This window comes from Rhinopithecus bieti, unplaced genomic scaffold, assembly GCF_001698545.2.
Source record: "Rhinopithecus bieti isolate Rb0 unplaced genomic scaffold, ASM169854v2 scaffold_2654, whole genome shotgun sequence".
Classification (NCBI taxonomy): domain Eukaryota; kingdom Metazoa; phylum Chordata; class Mammalia; order Primates; family Cercopithecidae; genus Rhinopithecus; species Rhinopithecus bieti.
In genome coordinates, this window is record NW_016804048.1 from 1,284,273 (window position 1) to 1,304,959 (window position 20,687).

Genomic DNA, 20,687 nt, shown 5'->3' on the forward strand with positions numbered 1-20,687 from the left:
ATATATATATATAAAAGTGTGTGCTGTTGGGGTATGCGGTATATAAATGGAATCATGTTATATACATTACTCAGAAACTTGCTTTCTTCATTAAACACTGTATAATGGGCCTCTTTCCAGGTTACTACATGTAGATCCAAGTTATTTTTAAAAGCGTATAACATCTCACTGTATGGATAAACCACACTTTTCAAACAATTCACCTATTGATGAATTTTCAAATTCTAAGCAATATTTTAATAAATGATTTTTAAATATATCCTTATGAACAGAAACTTTTATTTTCATATAATAGTATCCCCCAAAGTGATATTACTTTAATATCCATTGCCAGTTCCTCACCAAATTGTAATTTCTAAGACTGTAGCTGGAACAATCGGAAGGGGCAAATCTAATTTTCCTTCCCTTTCCTACCCTACATCAAGTGCAAAAACACCTGCTGCATTCAGTGCCCTGGATTACACACTTGAGAAGGAAGATCCGTGAAATAAAAGACGTAATCCTGTTTTAAATGCGTTTCTATAGCAAGAACCTTCCAATGCCTGGGGAAAGGCTAGTGAGAGATACTGAGACCTGGGGCATTCTTTCCTAGAGGTCTTTACAGAGAACAGATCACTTCCAATTGCTGGGCAACAGAGCATGGATTTAATGCATGAATTTAACGTCAATACATGAATGACGAAGAAGTACTGTGATGTGAAAAACTTAAGATTTTCTTAATTGGCATCAGTTACCTGTCTCTTGGGTAGAACTACCACAAAGGATACTCAGGCCTGAGATGCACCCTCTGTTTCCTTTCCTTCCAGAGGCTGTGCCTGCAGGAGAGCCTGGATTGATAGCAGCCTGCCACCCCTGCCATACCAGTGCCTATTAGAAGCCCACTCCCTCAAAAACCACACTCCCCACTTCCCAGAAGGCCTTGTTTGACTCTCTTTCAAACCAACATTTTCTGTATTCAGACTTGCCTGTAACAAATGACCTACCCATTGCCCTCAACCCAAGGAAGCCTTGCCATTTAAAACCTCCCAATGGAGCCTATCAAAGGGTGCTTCAAAGTGTGAGGGAGGCTGAGGGAGGAAGTAAGTGAGATGAAGGAGGCATTTAACAGAGCCTGGCAGAAAGAACTTTGTGGTCTTACAGAACAGCAAGTTAACCTCTCCATCTGTGTACAAACAGCTTAACGGTGATCACTGCCTGGCTAAGGGGTTGTGAGGATAAAATGAGCCAATGCAGATGAAGCATCTGGCACAGTTCCTGGGACATAGTGTTGTTAACACAGGTGAGTTTCCTTTTCTTCAGCTCTTCCTAAAAGACCGTATCTAACCACAGGAGACAGAGACACAGAGTAATAAGCAGAAAGAGCATGATGGCAGGGGTCAGCGTGCCTGTGCACTACTAGTCCCAGCTCTGTCATTCAGCAGCCGAGTGGCCTTAGGAAAGTCACTGAACCTTTCCGGGCCTGTTGCCTCCTCTTTAAGGGATTTGCCTGAGACAAACCCTACATCCTCCTTCTGTTTGCCGTGTCATTCATGGTGTGGATTATGATGCTAACCACCTCCAAATGATAGCAAAGACTGGTCAGAGGCATCTCAAACCAAAATTCAATTCTGATGGCCAAAACAAAGGCTGAAGAGCAGAGCGCCCTGTCCCTCCCACTGTAAAACTGGTGGGAAGGGAAGTTAGCCTGCCATCAGTTCAGGGGTTTACAAAGGAGGCCTGTAAGTAGTGTTAATTACTGTGTCCACTCCAGCACTGGGCTCTAGTTTGGCTTTTCCACAGGTCAAAAGAGGTGCCATTTTTTAAGAGCCCCATTTGACTCCAGCAGCCTCAAAAGTGGTAACCAAGCAGCCATTATAAGTAGGCTTCGCTTGATTTCCTCATCACCTGTCAGGAGGCAGAGCTTGATGGGGACATCAATGAATTTCTCAGCATTACAAGCTACTGGGCTGTAAGTCAGCATAACCCCATAGCTCTCAACGATCCATGTCAATACATGAATCGCACAAATCAGCAGATTATTGGAAAAAAATTGCTCTTTGACTCATTGTATTATGTATTTTACATGCAAATAAAATTTCTACCTGTCGATTCTTGACTACAAAATATATTCAAATTAACGTGCTGCTCAGACATACACAGTGATGGCGACAGACCATAGTCCCTAAAGCAGGGGGCCAGGTTGCTGGGGAAGCCAGCCAGAGTCCTCATCTTACCAGGCACAATCTATTCTGTGGCTAACTCACCTACGGAGAAACAAAAATCCATGTTTATCCCAGCGTAGCTCTCAACCTCAAGTCCAAATAAAGTGGGGTTAAGGACCATTCAAGTTATTCCACAGGAAAAAAAAAAAAAAAAAAAACCGTAATGGTTAAGTGACATTTTAAAATCACACAGCAGGAGAAGAGTGGTTTCCATTTCTTGGATCTTCCAGGTATCCATTTATTTCCCACACAGCTGTCATTTACAAAGGGAAGGGCTTCCTTCTCCAGGGATGGAAACTCTGCAGGCAAGTCGGAGAGCTGCCTCCTGGGCTGTGGTTCTTTCTGTGTAGGGCCTCACAGAAGGGAGAGGGAGCCTGGTGTCGTCAGGAGAGTGACCACAGGCCACCTACCCACTGCGGACCAGCTGCTGTGCTAAGTGTGCTTCCCATGGAGCACACCCACAGATCCCCACACCAGCCCCCGCTGTTAATTACATGGTTACCCCCATTTTGCAGATCAGGGAAGGATGGCTCAGAAAGGTTACTGAACTTGTCCAGGTCACACAGCAAGGTGCGGGTCGGAACCCTGCTTCAAAACCTTGTCTCCTTGACACCATCAATGGCACAGACCTCAGAGCCACGCAGACCTGGCCTCAAATCCAGACTCTGACATTTAGCTAACTCTATCATCTTGGACACGTTGCTCAACCTCTCTGAGCTCCAAAATTCCCATTTGCCGAGAGAGATGGGCCTGGTAAAACCTACTATTCTGGGCTGCTGTAAAGTTCCTAACCCAAAACCAGGCTCACTGTGGACCTCAATAAATGGGAGTGATGACATGTGGTGAGTGGCTGGATGTGACAGGCTCAACCCAGCAAAACTGCATCTGTTGTTCAACTCTCAGGCACACATTCAAGTGTAAAAAGGTCACCCCAGCCCCAGAGGCCAGAGTCTCTGTCAACCTGACAATGGCTGTCGTCAGGGCAACTCCACTTAAGTGACATCTGTCAACCTGTGCTCTTGCTGTAGCTCTGTCACATCCACTTAGTAACTTCTCTAAGTGGTGTCACTCCAGCTTGCATACCATATTTGCAGGTGTTGAAGACATAGCTTTTTATTTTTTAACTTCTAGAACACTGAGCTTACCTATAGACTAGATATGCTATGCTACGACATCAGGACTTAGTTAATGCATCCTGAGCAAATGTGGGCTTAATCACAGGAAGGAAGGAAAGCTCCAGCACCTTGGCAAGTGGCTGGTGGAGGAAGGAGGAGGAGAATGGTATTAGAATGACTTTGCATATATGCCCCAACTCTTTTCCAGCCTACGAAGATGGTCTTTTCTTTTCTCCCTTTCGCCTTCTCTTTAAGAACCAATCTATAGTCATCTCCTGCAGGATAGTCCATACTCCACTGGGATTAATTTAAACTGAACATCTGTACCTTTTCCTCCTGGCCTGTAAAACAAGTCCTGGAAGGTTCAAGTCAGTGTTTGTGACTGGAGGGCTCTGAGCAAATCTTGCCCTTTTCCTTCAGCCTCATTTTATCTCAAGTCAGCTAAGACAAAGATTGGGCCTCTCCCTTCCTTCCCCTGATTGGATAACAGAGTCCCTGAAGCCATTCTCATCACTATCCTTTTGCAGACAGAGTTTGGCACAGACTTTCTAGTCCTGTAGAATCATAGCCTAAATTTGGTTGCATTTGAAGGGAAGAGCTTGGGCCCATGAGCTTCTGGGCCACTTTTGTCCATCAGCACCTCAGGCGAGCTTCTAAGGATCTAAGAGGAGCTCGAGTATCACCAGGCCATGACAGCTAGTGCCACACCACGTACCAATTGTCCAAAGTTCCTCTTCTGGGCCCCTCTTGAGACACAGAAGCCTTTACCACCCTTCTCCCCCTGTAAAGCTCCCCGCCACCAAGGATTTCCAGGAGACTCTGCAGGACCACATCATAGGTTCACATCTTCTTTACCTCTGGCTGGCCTCAGTCAATATTCCATAACCTCGAGGTTGCTTGCAGAAGCCTTGCTGTTGCCCACAGTAACAGTGTCCCTCATGAGGTGGCTGAGGGCTACGCCAGGGCTGCTGTGTCCCAGCACTCCCAGAGCTGGATGTTGTGCAGAATCAGATGAGCCCCAACCTCCACTCCTTGTGTTCAGCGTTCCAAGGCTTCTAGAGAAACAGCTTTTCAGTTTCTGGCCCTAACTCTTCCATTCCTCTGTAAGGGCACAAAAGCCAGTGTCAGGGTGGAGTGCAGATGACATCCTCTCCCCTCTGTTGTCTAGGTCTTTTGCCCCATCTTCCACTCACAGGATAATAAGACAGACTTCTCCCCACTTGAGTCATAGACAAAAGTGCCCATAAAGGTCGATCCATCTAAGTGAAGCCTTGGGGGAGGAGAGAGGGCACCTGTTACAGAGAAAGCACTGGGCTGGCTGCTCTTGGATAGTATGTGGAGTGGGCAGCCCTGCCTCTCCCTCTGGGTTTCCTTGGGAAGAGGATTTTCCAGCCACGTGCCTGGGTCATGGTCTGTCTTCTGTATTTGGCCAGGCAGGTAGTAGCATTTATCAAACATCTACGAAAGAGCGGACCCACCTTCACATCAGTCTCACATGCATCCTCCCCATGTGAGCTCTCTGTCCCGGCCCCCGCTCTAGACCGCCACCACCACTTGTGGGTATCAACTCTCGAAGGAACAGCCCTTCCCATTTATTAACTATCAACACTTAGCTTTCCCAGAGGGATTTCTGTTTCCAAAGGAGATTCTGGAAGAAAGCCTCCTAAGCTCAAGTTACTAGAGAATGAATCTCTAATGGTGGAAGGTCAAGCACCAGTTACAGGCTGGTGTGAGCATGATTTTTGGGGGTGGAAGTTCACCCTGCACTCTTTAAAATCATGTTACACTAGTGTTTAATTCTGCCTGCCAGTAAGCTATGTCCTGTACTATAGGCATCGGAGAAAGCATGAAGCTATAGGAAAGGGGGGGTGGGAAAGCACTGAACTAAAGTCAAGAGAATCAAATTCTAGTCCCAGCTCTGCCACAAGTTACTGGAGACCTCAGGGAAGGTGGGTGTCAAGAAAAAGATCCCTGAGAAATGGGGGTGGGGAGTGGTTAAGGTATGCTTCTGCCCTTAAAGTCCCTCATATTCCTGGTTTTCATTTCTTCCTCTATAATGTGAGAAGTTTGGACAAGTGGAATTTGTCACGTTCAACTCTTCCATTCTAAGAGTGTGAACCCTGTGACTGGCATTCAGAGTACAGATACTGCACTCAGTTCTCGAAACAAGCAAGAGGGAAGAAGGAAGAAGCGTTGGGAAAGCATCTGCTCTGGGGCTCAGGCACTTGGGCCTCGAAAATAACCAGCCCTACCTATCTTCCAGGTTGTTTTTCTTTAAACACAAATTTTTAAGCTTTAGTATAAACACTGCTTTTACCCCATGAGGAGCTCAAATGCCCATGGTCTTTGAGCAGAAATCATCTGTTTTAAAATATAGCATTCAAGTCAGACTTGCAGAGAAGATCTTTCTAAACAAACATTTAAAAGAAATATGCCCATCAGGATTTGTCTGTTATCCATGTCCATGGAAGAGGCTTGCTGATGAAACGCATCTGTGGACTGCTACTTCTGGGTATCATTTTGCAAGGCGACCCTAAACAACAGCCTGTTCCTCTCCCACCCTCCCCTTCACACCTCTTAGCCTTCTCTACTTCTACCATAGTTTCCTCTCGTTCTGCTCAGCTGGTTTTAAGTGGGTATATAGTGCCTGAGGCATGAAAAAAAAAATCTGAGAGTAGAAACTGACATTAGCATTTAACAAATAAAAATTCTCTACAGCAGGTTCAAGAACCAAGAGGCCTTCTTATTCCCAGGCAAAGATGGCTTGAGGCCAAGTGCATTCGGTGCTCTTTATGGCGTGGGGAAGATTCTCAGGCTGGCCCTTTCCGTGAGTCATAGTGGGTCTGCAGAGGAGTGACTTAACCGTTCTTGGTCCACAGCAAGAAATGCAGGAAAGCCTTCCCAAGAGATGCTACAGTAGCCGCTTCTTTAGGGGAGTACTTTTTTTTCTTAAAAAACTGAGATGATGGCTATCTGAGGAAACCGGTTCAAATTCCATCCTCTCCAGAGCCAAGAGACAGGACATAACAGCTTCAAGGACTTCTAGGTTGTACAGCTTATGATGACAATAAAAGGACTAAAAAAATATTAGCCAAGTCCATGGGGCTTTTTTGAACACAATTAGGCACAGTGTCCAGTCTCCTTCCTATCTGGAGAGCCAAGGGGTAATGGCAGAAGAGCCAAGGGACAGATGCCCACCCAGGTGAAGGAAGATCAAGGGGGCTCTGCTCCATAGAGGGCCAGGCCTGAGTGAGAGCTGGGGAGCCATGGCGAGGCATGAACCTGTGCTGGGAACATTAACCCCACTTGGTTTTCTCAAACCCAATTAAGCAGAGGACAGAAATTTGAGGGGGAAGAATTACTTTAATAACCTACAAATTTTTAAAAAGCCCCAAACTATCCTCTGTGCAGAAGCCTGCCAGGGAATCCAGGCCATTTCCCAGTCAGAGCCTGCTGGATCCTGACTCTGACTCTGGTCACCTGTGAGGCTGCCCCATGGCCTCCTCTCTCGCGCACCTGCCCAGGAGGCTTACCCAGGTGCTTACAGCAGCAGGTACAGCCTCCGACAGCAACTTTTATTTTCTTCCTAATGCTTCCCTGTAACTTTTATTTTTAAAATTTGAAAACTGTGGAATCATTGACCGAGTGACTGATTTCAAGTAGATGCTGACCTTGGCATCTGATGGTGATCTCAGGCCCCAGGAGGGCAGCTTGCACTTGTCCCTCTCTATTGCTTCAGATTCCCCAAGGATTGATAAGCTGGAGAAAGACCCTAATATTTTCCATTAATAACAGGTGCCCACATGAGCTAACACCCATTAGTGGCTCCTGACTTCAACTTTTTAACCCTTCTGAAATATTAGGAAAATTCAGATTCTAGGGAATGGAATAAGCCCTTGTCAGTGCAAGAAGAAAGTGAATCTTCTTCCTCTGCTGCCTTAGAAGCACCTAAAGAAGCTCAGGAATATGTGGTCTCCTTTCCTGTCATCTGAGGGAAAACAAAGGTACAAGGTTCTCTTCTGCAATTCACCCTTGCCATCAAGGAAGCCGTCACAACTAGAAATGAACCACAGCTTCCTTCAGAAGGTGGAGCGGCCCAAGCCAAGCCAAGGTTCTGTAGAACAAATCCCTGCATGGCCTGGCAGGGTGGACCACAGGGTATCATCTACAACTTCATGATTAGATAGACAGATAGACAAATACATGGATAGAGAGAGAGAGAAAGAGAGAGAGAGAGAGAGAGAGAGAGAGAGAGAGAGAGAGAATAGATGGATCAATAGATACAAATATATGATAGATAGGATGAAGACTCCATTTGTTTCCATTGAAGAGTTCAGTCTACTCCTTTTCATTACTTATGTGACTACTTCCTCTCAATTCACCCAAGCCCTGTCCTGTCCTCAAAGTCCAATTAAGTTTCCAAACCTTTCCTGGGGCCTCCCAACCCATAGGAAATCTTCTTTTTCCTCTTTGCACTCTTAGAGCATGATAGATGGTGCCACCCATTCTGACACCTCATCTTATAGAGTACCATCCTCCCCTAGCCAGAAATTACATCCAACTACTGTGATTATACAGAATGCAACCTAAGAGAAAGGAAGGAAAACACCCTCCGAAAGGTAGGAGAATATTTATTCCATTATTCATGCAACACCCAACCACCAAACCAGAGCTTATTAACTTTGAGCTGGATATAAAGTTAAGCTTGCTCATAAAACAGTTCTCTTCTTCCTCCAAGTCAAGCTTCAGTCTCAATGGTTACAGCCCATTCGGGCACAGGAGCAGTGGGAACTTCATGTAATGAGAAATGACTGCCTGTGGTTTGGAAGGAAAAAGCGCCAACCGTTCAAAAAGGTTGAGGGATATTCAAGGAAGGGCAAGTTTAGCCCAAACCATCAAAAAGAGATAAAATTGTGTTCTGCAAATTCTTTTTTAGGAGGCAGAGGAGGGTATCTTTTTGAAAATCTCTATCAGAAGTGTTCAAATAAAACGTTTCAGAACTCAACGTCAATAAGACTACACGATGCAAGAAAATCCAGGTGCTTGGGGCACCTCACGTCCAAGCCAAGATAAAGAAAACTCAAGCCACCTCCCCCTTCCTTGCTATACAGGTGCTTGGCTATTTCAGGTTATACCTCTTGGTTTCTCACTGTAGGCTCCAAAGGAAGGGCCATGCTTTCTGTTTCATTTCCCCCTCAATGCCCAGTCCAGTGCGGAGCACTTAGAGCACTTAGAAGGTGCCTACACACTCGTTAAGTGGATAAATGAGTAAATGAACATGTCTTAGTTCTGATTCCTTCCTCTAATATTTTAGTCCCACTGGCTTTTATTACTTTGGAGAATGACCAGGAAACAGGTTTCTAAAACTAATTTTTGAACTAGGTAGCCTTGTTACTAGACAACAGTTTTAAGAGCGTCCGTTGGTCTGCAGCCCCCTAGTCCTCATCACCCCAGCCTTATACTTCTCCTCATTCCCATCACAACAATAAAGAAAATCAGGTCTTGCCTATGGTCAATCACACTCCAGGCTGACCCTGCAAATAGAAGTGCCCTAACAAAACAGTGCAAGATACTGATTCTCTCTAAAATGCTTCCCAATTTCTCCATGACCTGGACCTTGTGGGCCCAGTTCTTGAGGGGCTGTCCTCTCTCCAGCACCCACTAAGTGGACAGACTCGGAGCCCAGTGCCTACTTAGCTCACAGTCTTGCTGCACGCATAGATGCTTACATCCAAACACACAAATGTAGCTGCAGACACTTTGACCGGTAGACCAGGAGAAAGAATACGAGAGGCTGCTGTTGAAGCTCCCAGGGAAGGCCTCCTTCCACTGGCTATTCTGATTTAGCCCAACCTGAAGAGAACTCTGCCTGAGAAAGCTTTTTGTGCAACGACTCATCCAGTGCGCCTTGTCTCATGACCTTTTTGCAGAGCAAGGAGCAAAACTCCTACCTCAAGAGAGAGAGATGGGAGAGGGAGAGGGAACACATGCACGCTAATGAGCCAGGGATGAGGCTCTTATTGAAAGGCCTAGAGCACCTGTGGGCCTTCTGGACAGATGCAGACCAGCTCGCAGGCACTTCCCTGGTTCACTGTTTATGTATCTGCCAATAACAAAACCTAATACAAGCAGAAAATCAGATTCCTTGAAAGAAATGGTCTGTCTGAGACCAGCAGACACAGGCTCCCAGTACCCAGCAAGCCCACATGTCTGGTATCCTACCTAGATGAGAGCTCATCCTGTTTTAAAGACCTCTGGGGAAAGGTCCCAAACTCTCAGATTTCCAAAAACATCTTAACTCCTAGCAAAAAGTGTTGATGTGTGTCTGGCCTAAACCACTCCCACTTAGAGCTGAAGCGCCCTTTCAGATTGCTTGGTTCCCAGTCGGGCTAGAAAGTGTCTGGCTCTCTGCTCTGGAAACTCAGTGTCTCAGTGTTCAGAGGGGAAAGGAAGTCATTTTTATTATCAGTCTTAGAACCTGTAACTCAAAAGAGATCGTCCCTCTATAAAGGTGTCCAGATCCTAAAGACTCTGCTGAGTTTCCAGCCCAACCTATTTCTTAGCAAATTATAAGAAAGGCAACTTTGAAAGCTCTGACATGGAAAAGGTGTCTAAAAAGAGAATGTGAGGCATAGAATTCCTGACTCCTCAGCCCCTTCATTCTCCACATACATCATACACCCACAGGATGTAGAAGAGAATGAGCATAACAAACAAGAGTGTTCTGAGACACCAGGCAGCCCTCCCCTTCCCTCCCCAAGAATCAGCAGCTGAGCCCCCCATCCCTACCCTCTCCCTCCACACCCCACGGTACTGGAAGGGAGGCCCTGCTCAGGCCCTTTCAGGACAAGGAATGGGAAGCTATCTGCAGAGAGAGGCCTTGCAATCTGCCTCCACTTCTGTTAGAGACCAAAAGTGGCGAATACCCCAGTGATGTCTAACAACTCAGGAGGCGGAAGCATTCTCTAGACATAAGGACACTGAGGGTAGAGGGCTGGTGAGCCAGCCTGACCCGGATCCCAAGGCAGAAGAAATCCCCAGAGCTCCCTCCAACTAAAAACAGGCAGGCTCACTTGCGAACTGCTGGAAAGTGATGTTCTGAGACTCTCTGACCTGCCTGAAAACTGATTCAAAAACAAAATCTAAAACCAGTTTGGTGGTAAAAGTCGGTCCTTATCTGACAGTCCCTGGGGCAAATGTCCACAATTATCCCAGCCAGCCAGAATAAGAAATCGTGCATTTCCTGTGGGACTTTGCTCTGCCCTTCCCCTCCCAAACTTCCCTGCCCACAATGTGCCCCCCTCCTTTCATGGTCGCCACCACTCCAGGACCTCCAAGCTAACCCAAGATGCTCCACAGCCACTGGGTTTGGTTTGCACTAGGCTAAATGAGGACCCAGCCTCCTGTTAAACTTCCCTTCTTTCAGCGGCCAGGCAGGCAGCCACAAGATATATGATGAGAGTCACCTGTCTGCTAATTCTACAGATCACCATGCTGCTAGGAGTCTGCCCTCAGGGAGCCTCACAGTGTGAGGGTGGGCTGGATGACAGCCACTGTGCCTGAGAAGACCAGAACAATAACCAAGAAACAATGAGAGCAAGAGCATTTGAATGCCATCTGGATTTGAATTCCATGTTTGTTTGTCCATCCAGCAAATGTTAACTGACAGCCTAATATGTCAGGTCCTATGCTAGGTACTGAGGATATGAAGATAAGATATGATTCCTACTCTTGAGGAGATTCCTTGCAAGGGGAAGAGCACTTGAGAGGGAAGGTAATTGCAAGATGAGAAAGTGAGGGCCTTATGGGGATGTGCAGACTGCTTTGGAACCTTTAGGAGCAGCAGCTCATCTTGCTGTGCTTAGGAGAAACTTCCAGCAGGTCATTCCTGAAGGGAGCCTTCAATGACCGTGAGGAGTTAGTCAAGCAAAGAGGAGGAAGGCCAGGGGAGAGCATGGGGGCTGCAGAGTGTCAGCTGGTGGATATGAGGCATGGCTTCTCTGGGGAGGACAAGTCCCTCAGGATGGCTGGAGCAGAGAGCATCGGGTGAAAAGCCGACAGCAAGAGACAGGTGGGGGACGGCCTGGGAGCAGAAACCATGGGTCCCGCATGCCAGGTGGCTGCAACAGAGAAAAAGGCAAATGCAAGAACAAAGGCGCAAAAGTGTGCATTTTATCTTCCCTACACTCGTGAAGCAGGCAGGGTACCCCCATTATATACAAAGGAACACAGAAGCTTACAGAGGTTAAGTAACTTACTCAAAATCACACAGCAAAAACGCTGCCAGGATCTGAACCTGGGCCTATCTGAGCTCCTCTCTCCAAGTGCAAGCCCCTCACCGTGTGACGTGAAGGGACTTGGGTGCCCCACTAAGGAGTCTGGACTTTATCCTGAAGCAGCAGGGTTACCTTGAAGAATCTCAAGCAGGAGGAGGGCAGGGCATGAGCCAATGTGCATTTGTAGAAGCTCATTCAGGCAGCTGTGTGGAGACAAACCCAGAAGAGGAAGAGTTGAGTGGCCATTGTGTTAACCCCAGCAAGTGATGGCAAGGTCTGGAGTGGATAGGAGCAGGAGGGATGAAGAGAAGGGTGACCTCCACAGAGAGTGGGCCGATGGGATGATGACACAAGGATCAGGTGTCAGCCTGAAGGAGAAGGAACCGCCCAGGATGAGAGGGAGAAACAGGGAAAGTGCCCAGCTAAACTGAGGCAGGGCTGGGGCTCATGTGATGATTGATTTGGCCCATTGGGTGGTTGGAGACAATATTTACCAAGATAGGGAATAAAGGAGCAGAATGAAGGAGAGGATTTGGGGGTGAGAGATGGAACTTTGTTGTGGGAGGGGCCACGAGGAGATGTCCAGGTGACAGGTGGCTGTGCAGACCTGGTCCTTAGGAAACACACCTGGGCTTTAGATCCCAGTGGGGAGTTGTCAGCAACACAGGGGTTGTTGGAGAATCAACTCACCCAAGGAGAAAGTACTGATTGGGAATTGCAGAGAGCACAGGACTCTGGAAAACCCTGATCTTTAAGTGAGGTGGGCAGAGGTAGAGGCTCTCAGGAAGAAGGCTGAAGAAGACCAGCTAGAGAGGCAGAGGAGAACCAGAGGCAGCACCACTGGGGAAGTCGAGACAGGAGACCCTTCGGGGTGGAGCAATCAGTGGCATCCCATGGAGAAGCCTGGAGGTCCGTGAGGCCTGAGAAGCCATGTCCATTGGGCTTTATGATCCAAAGGTCAGCAGGGATTTCAGCCCAAGGGGTTGCATGGAATGTTCTTGGGGGGAGGGAGGCTGTGAAAGTCAGATTGTGAGGGCTGAGAAGTGAGGGAGAGGAACACAAAGACAGTGCATGCAGGTGATGCTTTCAAGAACTTTCTACTGTATGTGGAAGTGCTGATGAGATTACAGTTTCATAGGGACAAAGGGCTGAGAGGAAATCTTTGTTATAATTCCATTGAAAGAGCCTGGAGCATGTTTGAATGCCAGTGGGGAAGAGCTGGAGGCAGGGTGGGAGAGGGGTGAGGGACCTATAAAATATGAGAACTGGTTGGTTTGGGCACCACTGGTAGAATTCGCCTCGTATTGGACCCTGGTCCTTCCCAGCGCTTCCCCAAGACCTGGCTTCTGGAACACAGCCCCTGCCTGCCAGACATTTTAGTCTGGCCCTGGCTCCACAGCCTCCCTAGTTCCCTGGGTGGTGAAGAGAAGACATGGAGCTTTGGACCTCCCATTCATTTCCCTCTCTCCACCACAGTCAAGCAGCTAAGTGTCCCAGGCTTATCCACGTACCCCACATATGGGGACCGAGATGCTCTGACCCTCCTATCCCCTTGAGCCAGCCTAATAATTACAGCCATCAAAGCTCACTGGGTCAGGCCCTGTGCTAGAAAATACAGAGTCACTCGGACTTCCCAAAGAACTTCGAAGTGGGCATTATCCTAGCCTTGCAGTTGAGGGAAAGGAGCCTCAGAGAAGTTAAGTAACTTGTCCCAATGTCACACAGTTTGCAAGCGGCAGAGCCGGGATTTGAAGTGAGGCCTTTCTTACACCAAAGCCAAGCACCTTTACCCACTCCTGTCCTGCCTTCAGTGAAGGGCTGCTGACAAATTCGTGTTTCATTTATTCATCCATCCATTCATTCATTTATCAAACAGTTAAGCATTTACCACGCTCACAACACTACTTGGAAATTTAGAAATGTAAAGTTTAGCATAACAAGGAAAAGGCTGAGGCCAGCCGGAATGTCAAGCAAACAGAGGCCCTGGGGAAGCCATTTCACAGGGCCATCTGTGGATCACCTCCTGCAGCCAGAAGGAGCAGCACACACCTGTCCGATCACCTTTTCTTGTTCTTAGCTACAGAACCGCCTGACATTGGCTGCAACCTGGTGGGGAGATCCGACTCAAAAAACACTACGATGGCCATTGATGTCTCACCCACGCGCTCTGTAGAAGCCTTCAGAACCTTTTCAAAGCACTGCCCCCACCCACCTCCCGAGAGCATCATGACTTCTGTTACTGGGACAAAGGTTCAGACAGGCCAAGTCTTGGGAGACCCGCTTTTCCCTCATTCAACATTCCCCTACCCTCACCCCTCTACCTTACCATCAATGTAAGCAGAGAAAGCCCCTCCACAGGGCAAAGAAGGCCATCCTTGGCGAGCCCGCCATCCCAGCTGCAGCTGATTCCACCAGGGACGGGTGCCTGCCTCCAGCACAGTTGTGTCTTGGCGGCCCAGCATGGAAGTGGGTACTTACAAGGGCCATGGTGACCAATCGGCCTCATTAAATTCTCTCAGTAAGTGTGAATGTGAGAGAAAAGGCAGCTGCTAGTGTGACTAGAGGCTGAAAGTCACACAGAGCAGAGCCATAAACAAGCAGAAGTCGGGGTGAGCAGATGCCCCACGCTGGTGGAGGGAGCCCAGGGGGTTGGGGGGCTCAGGGCCAAGTTGGGTGACTGAGGAGGCATCGTGCTGGGAAGATGGGGAGACAACCAGATCCCGGGAGCCCTTAAGACTCAGAGTCCTGGTCCAGGCTCTGAAAACAAATCTGCCCTTGGTGTTTATGGAAACCTGAGGATTGGTGGCCTCCTAATTTCCAGAAATATCCTTAGCATAAATCCCCATTGCTGACAGTAACTTGGGAGGGCCTCTGTGGCCCTGAGGGAGTCTGACTGATACTTAAGCTCTAAGCACCTGGGGTTTGTCGAGAGAGTAGGGGAGAGCTGGGAGCAGAGCAAGTCACCACACTCCCACTCTTGACTGTTTTCATTCCACTCTGCCCTTCTCATTCCTGCCACAGTGACACACTGCACCCACCCGGAAGGAAGCCCTGGGTCAAGCTTTTGGGTCTCAGCCCAATCTCTTAAAGTGAAACCATTGAGACAGGTACCTCCATCACTACCACGTGCTGCTCCATGAAGAGCCCACCGCTCCTTCTGCTCCTCTGAGCCCTGTGTCACTTGGTTCCAGGCCCCTAGAGTTTAAGACATGGTCACCATCTCTTCATTTGCAACCCCCAGGTTCTGCCCAGGGTGGCCTGATGGAAAGCCCCACTCTCAGAGTGGGAGTCGTCTCATTCAGCCTGTCTTTGGCAGGAGCAGGTTTGAATTGTCATCTTTAAAAACTCCAAAATACTTATTTTACAAAGCAGGCCCTGTGTCCCTGAGCTTGCAGCAAGTGGGGACCATATCAGATGACATTGTCTGAGTGTGGAAGTGGTGATGCAGGGCTGAAGAGATCATCTGAATTCACCAGGCTGGTGTGGAGTTGAAAGCGGGCCCTGGTTCTGTCCATCCATCCCTGAGGCCCCTCCCATCCCCCCTGGACACCCTGACCACAGAGGCAGTGCTGTGTGCCAGCCTCACTCCTGCATATTCTGGAGACACACTGTTCCAGGAAGGAGGTTTTCCCACACCTGCCCCAGGCCCCCCAGCCAGCAAACTCAAGTGGGCAAAACCACAGCAGCAACGGCTTCACAGCCAGGCCCTGGAGGGATGGAGCTCACAGACCTCCCACTTACTGAGAAAAACATGGTAGACAGCCTGGGGAAGGGCGGCAGTTTCCAACAGAGCTCCCACCACATCCCCTGCCCAGCCCCCACCATCCGACCCCTTCCTCTACCTGGACTCAGCACTGTCCTGAGTCCCTGTGTAAGAGAACATTGAGTCCTATGGAAAAAATAGCAACAATGAGAACAACTGGTGCAGTTGCCATGAAGCCATGGATGCCCAGAGGACTGAAGGCTTTGACGCCTTCTGACTCGACCCCTCTCAGGGCATCCTGAGGACTATGGGGATGTTTGCCTCTCCACACACACAGAGGATCCCATTCCCTGGCTGCCACTCCACATGGATTACCTTCCTACACCAGAGGTTTCAGTATTTCTTTAAAAGGTTGGCAATTTTGAAATCAGTTTTTGTACATGTATTTCTTATAATCCACTCCTCTGCTTTCTTATAATTGAGCATTTTGAAAATAATTTAACCTTTTCATCTTGACTCGGGGTCCTGATGACAAACACCGTTATTGTGTTGAGGTGTCATTTCCCCCAGAGTGCAGGGACCACGTCTCAGTCCTCTGCGTGCTCCTGGGCTCCTTGGCCAGCACGTGGCGATACTGTGCATGCGTCTGTGGCTTTACTCTCACAGAAGGCCACAGAGGCTCTGGCATGGAGGCCGACAGAGCCACTCTAGGCGGCTCTGCTTCGTGAATACACATTCCTTAGTGTCTTCCGGATCCTCTCTTGCTATCAGGATATGAACTTCTCAGATCCTGAGGCCCTTCTTCTTTTTTCCACGTTTTAAAAATTGAGATATAATTCATATATCATAAAAATCACCCTTTTAAGGTGGTTTTTGTATATATTGACCAAGGTGTGCATTCATTCTCATGCACTATCTCATTCTCAACCACTATCTCATTCTAAACATTTTCAACACCTCCAAAAGGAAATTTCTGGCCACAGTCACTCCCCACTCTCCCTTCCCCTAACCCCCGGCAACCACGAATCTACCTTCTGTCTCTCTGGATTTGCCTGTTCTGCCCGTTTTCATGGAAATGGAATCCTGGGCCATGTGGTCCCTTGAACCTGGCTTCTCTCATTTGGATCATGTCTGCAGGGTGCACCTGTGCTGCAGCGTGAACCAGCACTGGAAGCTCTTCTTGCTTCTGCCCCTAAGCCTTCCTTCATTTCTAAGGACAATTTCCACTTTATCTTTCTCCAGAGAATAGTCTGTCTTCAATCTTAAGGACTCAGCTCCTTACATGGGCTTTGGTGGGGGTCGTGAGGCAGCACCTGAAGGTCCAAATCGGGATGGGGGTGTTTGGTCCTTGCTGGCTTCACTAGATGGGTTCCTGACTACTTTGCTGTGAATTGCACACTCACACAGGAATGTAGCTTCACCTACAGCTTGGGAAGCACGTAGGCATAGAAGACACTCGCTTCAGAAATGTCCCTGACTGCTGCGGCCTCCGCGATGTTTCAAATTATGAATTTCTTAATGGCCTTGTCCTCAGGCACGCATGGGGCACAGTTCATGCAGCGAATAGACAGCGCGTGGCCATGGCCCTTTTCGGCCCAACACTAGTTCCTTCTTTTCTTTGTCATATTGGAGGCACAGACTGGAGAGAGGAGCCTTCCTTTATTTCTAATGTTCTATGAGCAGGATACCAAGGCAAGCGAGAAATGCGTGCAAAACAGCCTACATAGAGCTTGCGTAAAACTTTGAATTCTTGTAAAAATGTGGGGCATTGGGGGACTTTTATTTCAGATGTTTCAGAGACATGGCCTGCTTGCTGACCGTTTCTTGCCTATTTTCTCAATGGCTAAGGTTTCTGGATAAGTGGGCCCCAGGTCCTATTTTCTCAATGGCTAAGGTTTCTGGATAAGTGGGCCCCAGGTAAGAAAAGTATCAATCTAAGACTCACTCATTTCATCTCCATTGTGCTGTACATTTTTACAAATCAACTTTCATAATTATTCTCTATTTTGAGTCTTCCATCAGGACTCAAGAGTCGGTGTATGGAAGAAAGAGAAAAGCAGCCTCTGACGTCCAGGAACTGGTCCAATGCCAACGGCTGGGCCTCAGTGTTGGGAGGAGCTGGCGTGGGCACTGGACCTTGGTGTTCTGGGGCACATTCACAATCCCGTGGGACCCATATCAGAGATGGGCACTCTGTGATGACAAAATGAGAGAAAAAGCAAGACTATAATCTCACCTAAGCACAGACAAAAACAAGGTCTCTGTGCACATCACAGAACTATCAAACATCTCCTCCTGGCTGACGGGAACGGCTGCTGCATCTTTCCCATCCCCATCTTCAGTCTTGCTTCATTTTTTCTCATCTTCTAGGTAAGAATCATTAGAATACACGATCACAGTAGTGCACCTGCTTGCACACAATATCCAGCCCAGAGAAGGCCCCGCTTCCTAAGCCCTCCTGAGACCAGCTACAAGCTCACATCTATTGTTTCAAAGGCCCTCTTTACTGCTGGACACTCTTCCTTTGTGCAACAAGTCAATGAGCCCAACTTGGTTCAGCTACAGCTGAGTTCTTGATGGTTTTTAACTTAGGAGGATTGGCAGAAATAGAGGTTCCCTGAGTCAGCTGAGGCTCTCCCTCCTTGGACAAGAGCCCCTGCCTCAGCTGAGACACACAGGTTGTCTCTGCCTGTCTGAGGGACAAGAACCCCTGCCTCAGCTGAGACACACAGGTTGTCTCTGCCTGTCTGAGGCACCGGGTGGCCCACGGCTGGGAGGCAGCTCGGGCTGAATGGAGTCTGATTTTCCTTGAGGTCCCTTTGCTTCACTTCAGGTGCGTTCTGTTCTGGGAATGAGGTGCTGTGAGACTTTTCCTGGTGATCTGATCAGATTTGTCCTGCTCCTCGGTGAAACTGCTTTCTAGCCTTCTGAGAAATGCTCCTATGTCCATCTGCTGGTTGAATGTTATCCGTGTTGTGTCTAAGTGGAAAAGTCCACAGTCGACAGGGGCCTGGGTATTCTGTCCTTAAGCTGGTCTCAGAGGCCACAGCACTCAGGAGCTCTCCTTAGACCAGCATCCACTGGAATGAGCTTTGCTGGGGGTCACCAAAGGGTTTCCACACCTAAGGGTGGATTTCCCACCACCTTGTCTCTGTGCGGTTCCTGAGAATGGCTCGCCTTAAATTCCCTCTGCCTGGAATCAGGAGGATTGGGGACAATCAGCCTGTGGCCTCTGACTAAGCTCTGGAGGCAAGAAGTCTCTTCTCAGACTGCTCAGGTGCCCGTGCAACCTTCCTCATCGGAAGTGGCTCTTCTCCAGGCCAAGCACCTGCTGCTTCCAGATTTCCTCACTGTCATGTGAACTCATCTTATGTCTCTGACACAATTTCTCTCTTTTTTTTTTTTTTTTTTTTTTTGAGCCAGAGTCTCACTCTGTCACCCAGGCTGGAGTGCAGTGGCGCGATCTCAGCTCACTGCAAGCTCCACCTCCTGGGTTCACGCCATTCTCCTGCCTCAGCCTCCCGAGTAGCTGGGACTACAGGCGCCCGCCGCCACTGCCACGCCCGGATAATTGTTTTGTATTTTTGATAGAGATGGGGTTTCACCGTGTTAGCCAAGATGGTCTCGATCTCCTGACCTTGTGATCCGCCTGCCTCGGCCTCCCAAAGTGCTGGGATTACAGGCGTGAGCCACCGCACCTGGCCGTCTCTGACACAATTTCTTAACAGACCATTTGAAATGACAGTGGCCACCCTGGGGAATTTTCACATGAATGAGGTTATTCATTTGAGAGGTTCCGTACAGCAAAAAGTGAAGGAGCCCTGTGAAGAGCTGGTCTTGTAGAACAGAGACATCGATTTGCTTAACGCAGGAGACATTAAACAAACTTCTTCCTTTGTTTCTGCACCTCAGGGATTAGTAAGTGCTGCTTTCTTGACAGATTGATAAAACTGTCAAGGGCCCAAGCTATTCTCAAAACAAGGTAATGTCACTAGCTGTTGAACGTATTTGCCAAAATCTGTTATTCTAACTTTTCTTTTTTTCACAAAAAGAACCCAATTAGCCTGAGAGTGATAATGTCATACTTATTGGAAGCCAGGTCCCTCTAATTTTTTGTGTCTACCCCTCCATTTTTCTTGGGCTAGAGAACATGGACTCATTATTTATGTTTTCAGAAAAGAAAACAGAGGCTCAGAGAGGTTAAGTGACTTGCCCAAGTTCACACTACTAACCTACAGCAGGGCCAGGACTCAACGCCGACTGTGAGACCTGGTCAGGGTTCCGAACAAAAGCACATCTCGTCGTGTTGCCTCCCTCAGCACCAAAGAGAAAGGAGAGAAATGTGGGCATGGTCAGACCGGCCACACCAGAGCTCTCAGTAGTCTTATTCAGTCCCACAAGCCCACAGGATGTCAGCACTCAGATGGATTTTGGAAACCATCCAGTCTCACCTCTCAGTTTACAGACGCAGGGACTAAGGCCCACAGAAGAAATGTGACTTAGTCAAGGTCACACAGCAAATTAGTGGCAATGCCCAGACTTAAACCGAGGTTGGCAGAGCTAGGCACAGCGACATCAGCCTCCTCCTCCACAGCAGGTGCAAGGAGGGTCCATCCTTCTGGTCACTATGGCATGCTACAGTTTTCTGCGTCAGTACCCTTCCTCCTAGGAGGAAACCTCTGGGCTAGCGGCTCGCCCCCCGCATTCAGCTGTGTAGAATTTCTCTCTGGGCATTTGAGGTAGGAGTGTTGACGACATTTCTTAGGTGTCTGAGGCTATCTCAGTTACAGAGATGAATTAGGAAAAAATCAACCCTCCTACGTATGTGTGCAGAGTTCTCCATGCAAAATAAAGTGTGAGTGAGAAGCAACAAATGCTATTAGCAGGAGGGTGAGCCAAACCTGCTATGCCCTTTGAAATGTCCTCAAGTCGTCCTCAAACCCACCCATGTAATTATCTTATAAGTTCATTTCCAAAAATGAGATTCTAAATTTCGGTGTCTATTTACAGCCAGGTGACCATGGCACTCCCCTGCTCAATAAGCCTCGATGACTCCTTATACCTTCAAAATAAAGTCACGAATCCCTAACCCATCATCCAGGGCCACTTGTGATCTGGCTCAAATCTACTTCCAGTAGAATTGCCCACTCTTTCCCTTCCAGGCACTCATCAGATTTCCTGGAAATAACTGCTTCTTTTTCTAAACCCCACCAACAAAAGTTCCCGGAAAAGGAATTTGGAGCAAAGAGACCTTATTCCAGTGGACAGTTTGCACACTCGGGAAACCCAGCCTTAAGTGTAAAATGTAGGTGTGTTCAAGAGAACGGAGAGAGGAATCAGGTTTATTTTATTTTATATATATATATAATATATATATTATATATATAATAAA